This window comes from Papaver somniferum, chromosome 1 (assembly GCF_003573695.1).
Source record: "Papaver somniferum cultivar HN1 chromosome 1, ASM357369v1, whole genome shotgun sequence".
Taxonomy (NCBI): domain Eukaryota; kingdom Viridiplantae; phylum Streptophyta; class Magnoliopsida; order Ranunculales; family Papaveraceae; genus Papaver; species Papaver somniferum.
In genome coordinates this window covers 7,893,725-7,903,047 of record NC_039358.1, presented here as the reverse complement: position 1 = coordinate 7,903,047, position 9,323 = coordinate 7,893,725, and the positions used below count along the sequence as shown (strand labels likewise).

Here is a 9,323-nt window from a genome sequence, read left to right as displayed (position 1 = left end):
TAACTGTACCTTGGATCAGTGTGAGATTGATTAGGGTTCAACTACAGTCCAGACCAAAGTTAGTTTGAAATAGGCTAGTATCTGTAGCGTCTTATACAATGTATGTTCAATATGGACTAGGTCCTGGGGTTTTTCTGCATTTGCGGTTTCCTCGTTAACAAAATTGTGGTGTCTGTGTTATTCTATTTCCGCATTATATTGTTTATCTTCATAATCAAAATATCAGAGGTTGTGCGTTAGGTTCAATCAATTAGAATATCTAACCTTTGGTGGTTGATTTAAATTTATTGACACTTGGATATTGGTCTTTGGTACCATCCAAGTTATCTCTCTTTGATAAAGACTCGCAAATTTCTATTTGCTTGAGTATAGATCAAATCGAGAGATTGAGATATTAACTCTTTGATATACTTTAATCTAGATTGAGTCTGACTGTCTAGTTGATTCTTTAGAAAGTTTATTGGAGTTTTTCCATACAGATTGCTAAGCCAAATATTGGGTGTGGTTGTTAGACCCCCACTTTTTCAGTAACAACAACAAAAGACGAAGGCTGTTTTTACGAAGGATTAGTTTTCTATAAAGGAAAACTTCAAGTATTTATAGAAAAGGAAGTTTGGACACTAAGGAATTTCCAAAACCGAAAATAGTCTCAAGATATACATTAAAGCACAAATTCGGTTTCCATAATACCTGGAAATGCTCTGTCCAAAAATAATGATCGAAATCTCTCGGAAAATCTAATTAGTAAATGCACATTACTAATTCTTGTATTTCCCTACAAAATTAAATTAATAAACTTAATTCAAATATTCTTAACTTACTTATGTTTCGATCATGGGATTTTCTTCCTCTAGCTAATAAGGAATAACTTTGAACAATGAAAGAAATAAACATTCACAGCACGTGTTCAAATTATGTCGACATCCTTACTTTGTAACTTCTCTTTCACATTTACAACCTTGAAACCGATTTTCCACACTTCTAAACAGGTTTAGAATTGGTTTACCAAACTTTCAAGAACTACGTGATTGATCAAAAAAACATTGAATCACAATCATGGGTTTAACATTTCTACCAAAACAAGTTTCGGTTCTACCTCCATGTGAGCATTGTGCATAATCACACTAGCTTTCCAAAAATTCGGTTGACTAGATACTAGGATCAGTTCCCCACATATATATGGTATCTAACTTATATGTGTTGCACATGTCCATAAGATCGGTTCCCCTTTGCCTAAGAACCTGTTTCACATGTCCATAGGATCGGTTCCCCTTTATGCTATAAACCTTGCTGCACCTCATACAAGGATCGGTTCCCCTTTGTGATGTACTTCACCTCTTACTAGGATCGGTTCCCCTTTCCCAAATTTGGTCAGACATAACACAAACCCGATCATACCATCTCAGGTGATTACTTAAGATCGGGTTCACTAATAAAAGTCATACCAATACATAAGTTAGGCCTTTGTGAATAGTTTTACCAAGAACATAAACAAGTTGTGAGCAATTATACTCAATCACACATATTGGTTGTTCATAAGATATGCAATGCATAACAAAAACAATAACACCTGGCAATTTATTTTTCGGTTCACAAACAAGTTTATGAACTTACTTTCTTAGAACACATATAAACATTGTTCCCTAGGATGAAATCCTCACCTCATACCCATACATAATCATAATAGCATTCAAATGATTATGTCGATGTGTTATCTACAAAGTTTAATGGTTAAGCAATAAACCTCGTATTGTATTCCTTAACACTATATCTATCTAGAGTTCAAATAAGCTTCGCAGTTATGTTTTCAATATGCACGACTTGAAAGATACGTTAGGGAATGAAACAGTTCAAGTCAAATATCACTAACCTCAAGTGGAAGGATAATACTTGCTTCTTGCTTCTTCACATCTTCAAGTCTTCGCAATACTTGTAATGTATCATATCCTAATACTTTCAAGCTAATCCTATACGAAGTTGACTCTAGTACATAATCAAGCGACTCTTAACATGAGTTTTGATTCACTAAAATATGACAACCAAACTTGACATACCAACGCTTGGTGGGTTCAACCGAGCAATGCTCTAACAATCTCCCCTTTTGTCAATTTTAGTGACAAAACTTTTACATCATATAAACAAATTACAAGAATTCATTACACATACGCTTGATTCCCGATTCAACAGCACAGTAAAACTGCTTACATTCAATCCTTGAAAATGCAACATCGACATTATAATAAAAAAGCTAATATTCCCCCTAATGAAGATAGGTAGATATTCAATCCGCACGTCTTTGTTATACCAATTCATATGACATGTTACCCCCCCTAGTCTGTGCTTTCACTCTTTCGTTAGATAAACGTTCAAGCACCATTGTTCTTTTCCTTAGCGATACCAATCAATATAAAATCAATGCTAGTATCACATGTTTACTCCATATCTTTCTCTCCCTTTTTGTCACAAAAATGATAAATTAACGAAAAAATAAAGGACAACACGAAAAGAATCTTACAAATCTCAATAGACTTGTATCCTGTAGAGTTAGGCACGAGGGTTCCACACATCATGTTCTGATAACCAATATCAAAACCGAAACTACGAGTAGTTTTATTTTGATATGTTACCAAAGAAATAATTTTCCGAAACCATTTTCCCACCTTATTTTAGCAAAGCACAAATCAACTAAGCACCTTAGTCCCTTTGCTAAACCGATTGTTCAAAAACAACCGCTTAATTCGATAAGACCAAAATAAAGATAACTCTATTTTTCTCATAAGGTTCTAATTATCCATTAACTTAGACCTTTAAAGACAAGTACTAGGTTAGTTAACTATAATTTCTTGTTAAGGCATTCGATTAGACTTGAATAACCGAATCCTCACTTCGATAAGTCTAACTAAGATCAGAATTAACTTAGTTTTTCTTGTCCGGAATCGAATTGGACTAAACAACTCATCATGTACACCTTTTATTTCGTTAAGCCATAAATAATTCATACAAACCAACATAAATCAACTTGCATAATTATTCACCTCAACCGGAAGCAATTGAAACAACATAGACATTAAAAGCACCACAATTGCACCGAAATTTGTAAGCCTAAACAATTGATACCATACAAACGCAAGATAACAATAGTTTTTCTTAACCGGAACCAATTGAATCACACACAACATCAATTGTACCGAAATTTTGTAAGCCTAAACAATTGATACCATACAATAAAGCAAGATAACAATAGTTTTTCTTAACCGGACCCAATTGAATCACATACATCCACACACACATCATGGAATAAATATCAATTGTACCGAAATTTTGTTAAGAAAAAGTAATAAATATATATGATATAAACTCGGACTTTTCTTAAACATGAAAACAATTAACTAACAAGATTGTTACCTCAAATTTCGTATCCACTTCTCCAATATGTTTTCATCTTCGTCCAGGAAGAATTGATATCGAAATATCATCATGTTGTCATCCTTATGCATAAACAAAAGAATAACAACAACCAACCTTTACCAGAGAAAGGTTGAAAATCGGTTTTAACAATTGCAAGAAAAAGTTGAAAACCGTCGAAACACGTATGCTTTTATGCTAAACCAAAACCGATTCAACATATTGTTACTTTTTCACATATTGTTTCTACCAGAACCCCTCATGATTCTTTAATAAAGCCTACCAACATGGGATAGAACTTAATCCTGCTAAATCAAAAAGTCACCCAAACCACAAGGGTTCATAATATATGAGATCGAATATTAAGGTAGTAAAACCGAAATCAAACATCCCATAAACATACATAGAAATAAGATAAAAACATTCAAGTACAGGCTATGTAAACCAAAAACTATCACAAGAAAAATTATAAATCAAATAACTTTATTCATAAAAGATAGTTTTATTCATAATAGACTTTATTGAAATAAATCAAAAACTACTGTCTATTTTTCCTTTCTTTTTCAGCTTAATCATTGGGAAGAACATTTCTTGGAATCAAGTGCTTTTTGTCGTTCTTCTTCAATTTTTGATTCTTGGTCCCAAAACTCTGATTCAAAATTTTGAATTCCTTTAAGAGTTTCTATGTTTTTCGAGAAGCAAATCCCAGCTGTTTCTGAAAACAGTCAAGTTGTTTACCTAAACTTTCAAGGTGAACAAGAAGAGTCTTCTTGTTAGAATTTGGAGAAGTTCTTCTAACAAAATCATGGGGGGATTGTACCCCAATCATTTGACTTGTAGTCTTATTAGTCATAACATTAATGCTCATCATTTCGTCAAAATCTTCTCCTCCGACAGATTTGCAGATTTTGGTAATTATGCACGGAAGACCGAGATTTCTCTTGATACCAGAAGATGAGATAAAATTTGATATCTTGATCAGTTGGCTGATAATGATACCACAAAGATCTATTTGAGTATCCTCTTTCAACAGAAAATACAAAATTTATGTAAACGTCTTATCCCAGACTGATTTATCTCTTGTACTTGCAAATATGGTTGCTAAAGCAAGTTTACCAAAAACCCTAAGATGAAAGGGTATATTATTTGTAGGTAATCTATCATTTTTCCATGCAACCTTATTTCCAATGAGACATGTTGAAATGGTATCGTGATCAATTTCAACTCCGGTAATCAGGTGATTACTTCCCGCATTGTACTTAATAGCATTAGAAATTGTCTTTCGATCAATATAATAGATACATCGACCAACAAAAAACTGAGTTTTTTGTGATCAACATTGTGTATATTGGCATAAAACACTCTTACCAAATCAGGTGAATATTCTTCAAGGTTAAAAAGATCCGCGCAGTTTCGATCTTGAAAGTATTTCACATAATCCTTGTTTTGGACATCTGGATCAAACTTCTTTTCAGTGGTAAAATCCATTCCCTTAAGTGCTTCGTATTTCCTGAAGCACGAGCTATCAATGAAACGTGCAAATTCATGCTTGTTGTCAATACTGTTAGGAAATCTGATTTCATCCATATTTTCAATTCTGATCTGTTTATTAGCGGATTTAGTTATTGATTTCCCTTTTCTCATACTTGCGAAAATATAAAAAACCCTAGTTACGGTTTTGAACAATCTTCCCCAATATGTTTGAATACATAGCAAGAGATTATCTTGTATAGGAAGACTTGACATCAAAAACCGGAAATAACTAGTTTTAGGAAAAACTCTCAAAAATAGAAAACGTGGCTTGTGGGGAAACAATTCCGATTTTGTATCTAGGTCATTCTTTTGGAAAACCGGTTTTCTATGGACTGGATCTTTATTTAGGGTTGATTCCATGTTTTTTTCCAATAATCTGTGTACTCTTTCATTACCAGAATGTGATAATATCACTTGAAATTTATTCAAGAATATACTAGAGTATACAGAAATAAAATTGAACAAAATATGATATTTGTTAAAAATATCATCAGAATCATAAACCATGTAATATTTCAAAATATCACTTTCTTCATTAAAACAGTTGTGAGGTGTATGAAGCAATAATAGAATTATTAACTGAAAACATATTCCTTGTAGGAATACATATTTTCTAAAGTCGCACCTTAGATGATGAAACATTGATAGAATTGCATATGAAAATGTACATGTATATATTTTGGCAGGACATCCAAAATATATTTAAGATTTCCGATTTAACAAGAACACAATAGACATGGTTCATACAAATCATGTCTATTGATTTTATGCATTTTCAAGATACAACCTGTTACATAGGCCTTAGTATCATTGTTACTCAACATAATGATATACAATCCTATGTCCACCAAAGGATTATATAAGTCACTCAAGACATACATAAGCATAATTCCGAACATGTTTAGGAATAAGAGTATTACATACTTCATACGTGATTTCCACCACGATCTTATAAAGTAGTCAAATCCTGCTATTACGTTAACTGAATCAGACATTAAATTCAATTCTTATAGGTTGGATCGCACCAAACACAAATTGTTAGATATTTTCGTGTTTGCCCGCTCTGATACCAATTGAAAAGGAGAGGGTACCCAAATATACCACAAGCTAAAACTTTTCCTACCTATAAGTCCTTTCTCCGAAAGTGATTTTCTGTGGACTGAGTTGAGACAATACAACTAATCGGTTCACATTTCGTGTGATCGTCTATGGATACGAGATCGAGACAATGCAACAACGAAGTATGTTTACTTGATACAAAGGTTCGGACTTAACCAAACACAATAGGATTGCTTATCAAAGAAATATCAATTAACGTAATTTACTTTAATTATAATGAAACAATTATAATGCGGAAATATAAAGTAAATGACACAACAAGATTTTATTAACGAGGAAACCGCAGATGCATAAAAACCCCGGGACCTTGTCCAGAATTGAATACTCCCAGGATTAAGCTGCTACACAAAATTACACCTAACTTCGTATGGTTGAGACCAAACAAATAAACCTATAGTTCACCTAGTTCCGTCTGTATTCCCACGCCTCCAACTTATAAGTAAGTCACGTACTTAGAACAATTATTTTGGTTCGTATTCCAAACAGTAAAGGAACAACAAATCTGTTTGGTATCAACTCTATTCAACCAAGTGATATGAGTCGGACAAAGGATCTTCTGTTTATCTTAACATAAACTCCTTCTTCAGGTCCTTAGATCTATCTTATGTTCAATTATCGAAGTAATCGTTTAAGATTAAGCCAACAACACTCTTAATCCAAAGAATTGTGTTGATGCCGATCTACTCAATTAGTCAATCCAATCTACCATAAGGATAAACCTATTATTAATTGGATGTGCACACCAAAGATTATAAACCCAAGTCAGATCTTCAATATCTTCTTTGTCTTCAAATCTTCTTAAATCTTCAATAAAAACCTGCACACAATCACTTTAATCTCTTGTGATCAAGCACACACAGAACTGAGTCTGTTAACAATGGATTATCACAAGATCGTCTTTAGAACTAACAACAGTCTAAAGATCCCTATCGAAACTCTGAGCTAGTTTGAGTGAATCTTATATCAGAAGAGAAGATCCTCAAGCATAAACAAACTAGGTGCAATCATATTTCAACCGCCGTTAGTCAATCAAATCAATCGAAAACAAAAATTAAACTGCAATTATCTAGTTTCCCACCAGCGGTACACGCTAGAGCTTCTCAATCCCAAAGAAGAATTTAAACTGAGCGGCCGTAAGAGATTTCACCTAATTAGGTTACTCTCCTCTCCGAATAGGCGGCTACACCAGTAAAAACAACAAAAGAGGAAGTCTGTTGTTACGAAGGATTAGTTTGCTAGAAAGGCAAACTTCAAGTATTTATAGACAAGGAAGTTTGGACACCAAGGAATTGACAAAATCTAAAATATTCTCAAGATATTCATTAAAGGTCAAATTCGGTTTCCATAATTCCTGGAAATGCTCTGTCCAAAAATAATGATTGAAATCTCTCGGAAAATCTAATTAGTAAATGCACATTACTAATTCTTGTATTTCCCTACAAAATGAAATTAATAACCTTAATTAAAAGATTCTTAACTTACTTATGTTTCGATCCTGGGATTTTCTTCCTTTAGCTATTAAGGAATAACTTTGAACAATTAAAGAAATAAACATTCACATCACGTGTTCAATGTATGTCGACATCCTTACTTCTTAAGTTCTCTTTCACACTTACAACCTTGAAACCGATTTGCCACACTTCCAAACAAGTTTAGAATTGTTTCATCTGACTTTCAAGAACTATGTGATTGATCAAACAAATATTCAATCACAATCATGGGTTTAACGGTTCTACCAAAACAAGTTTCTGTTCTACCTCCATGTGAGTATTGTGCATAGTCACACTAGCTTCCAAAAAATTTGTTTACTAGGTACTAGGATCGGTTCCCCACACATATATGGTATCTAACTTATATGTATTGCACATGTCCATAGGATTTGTTCCCTTTTGCCTAAAAACGTGTTGCACATGTCCATAAGATCGGTTCCTCTTTCTGCTATAAACCTTGTTGCACCTCATACAAGGATCGGTTCCCCTTTGTGATGTACTGCACCTCTTACTAGGATCGACCCAAATTTGGTCAGACATAACACAAACCCGATCATACCATCTCAGGTAATTACTTAAGATCGGTTTCACTAATAAAAAAGTCATACCAATACATAAGTCAGGCCTTTGTGAATAGTTCTACCAAGAACACAAACAAGTTGTGAGCGGTTATACTCAATCACACATATTGGTTGTTCATAAGATATGCAATGAATAACTAAACCAATAACACCTGGAAATATTTTCGGTTCACAAACAAGTTTATTAACTTACTTCCTTAGAACACATGTAAACATTATTCCCTAGGATGAAATCCTCACCTCATACCCATACATAATCCCAATATCATTCCAATGATTATGGAGATGTCTTATCTACAAAGTTTAATGGTTAAGCAATAAACCTCGTATTGTATTCCTTAATATGATGTCTATCTAGAGTTCAAATATGCTTCGCATTTATGTTTTCAATATGCACGACTTGGAAGATACGTTAGGGAATGAAACAGTTAAAGGAAAATATCACTAACCTCAAGTGGAAGGATGATTGTTGTCGTTGTAGCTCCTTGCTTATTCACATCTTAAAGTCTTCGCAATACTTGTAATGTCTCATATCCTAATACTTTCAAACTAATCCTATACGAAGTTGACTTTAGTACATAATCAAGCGACTCTTAACATGAGTTTTGATTCACTAAAATATGACAACCAAACTTGACATACCAATGCTTGGTGGGTTCAACCGAGAAATGCTCTAACAGTATTGTCTCGACTCAGTCCATAGACAATCACTTTCGGAGAAAAGACTAATAGGTAGGAAAAGTTTTATCTTGTGGTATATTTGGGTACCCTCGCATTTTCAGTTGTTGTTGAATAATCTAAACCCTTGTAGAGAATATGAACTAACCTAACCTTCTCTAAACCATGATGAGGACATTGAGCTATTCAGTCATTGAAACTTTCTAAATACCTATATAAAGATTCTCCCTCTTGTTGAGCAAAAGTACAGATTTGTGTCTTAATAGACGATGTTTTGTGCCTTGGGAAAAACTTCTGTATAAAGGCAGATGTAAGTTGGTCATAGGTTTCAATTGACTAATAAGGCAAACTATACAGCGAAGATTTGTCTTTATCTTTTAAGGAAAAGGGAAATAACCAAGTTTCAAAGCATTATCATCTAGGTTTTTAATTTTCAGAGTACTACAAATTTCCTCGAATTCCGTAACATGAAAATAAGGGTTCTCATTCTATTTTCCTAAAAAGATTGGGAGCATCT

The 9,323-nt window shown here is 33.5% G+C and overlaps 1 pseudogene; it reads left to right on the top strand.

The window, feature by feature from the left end:
- Positions 1–8,966: 8,966 nt before the first annotated feature.
- LOC113341529 lies at positions 8,967–9,066 on the top strand (annotated as a pseudogene).
- Positions 9,067–9,323: the final 257 nt, after the last annotated feature.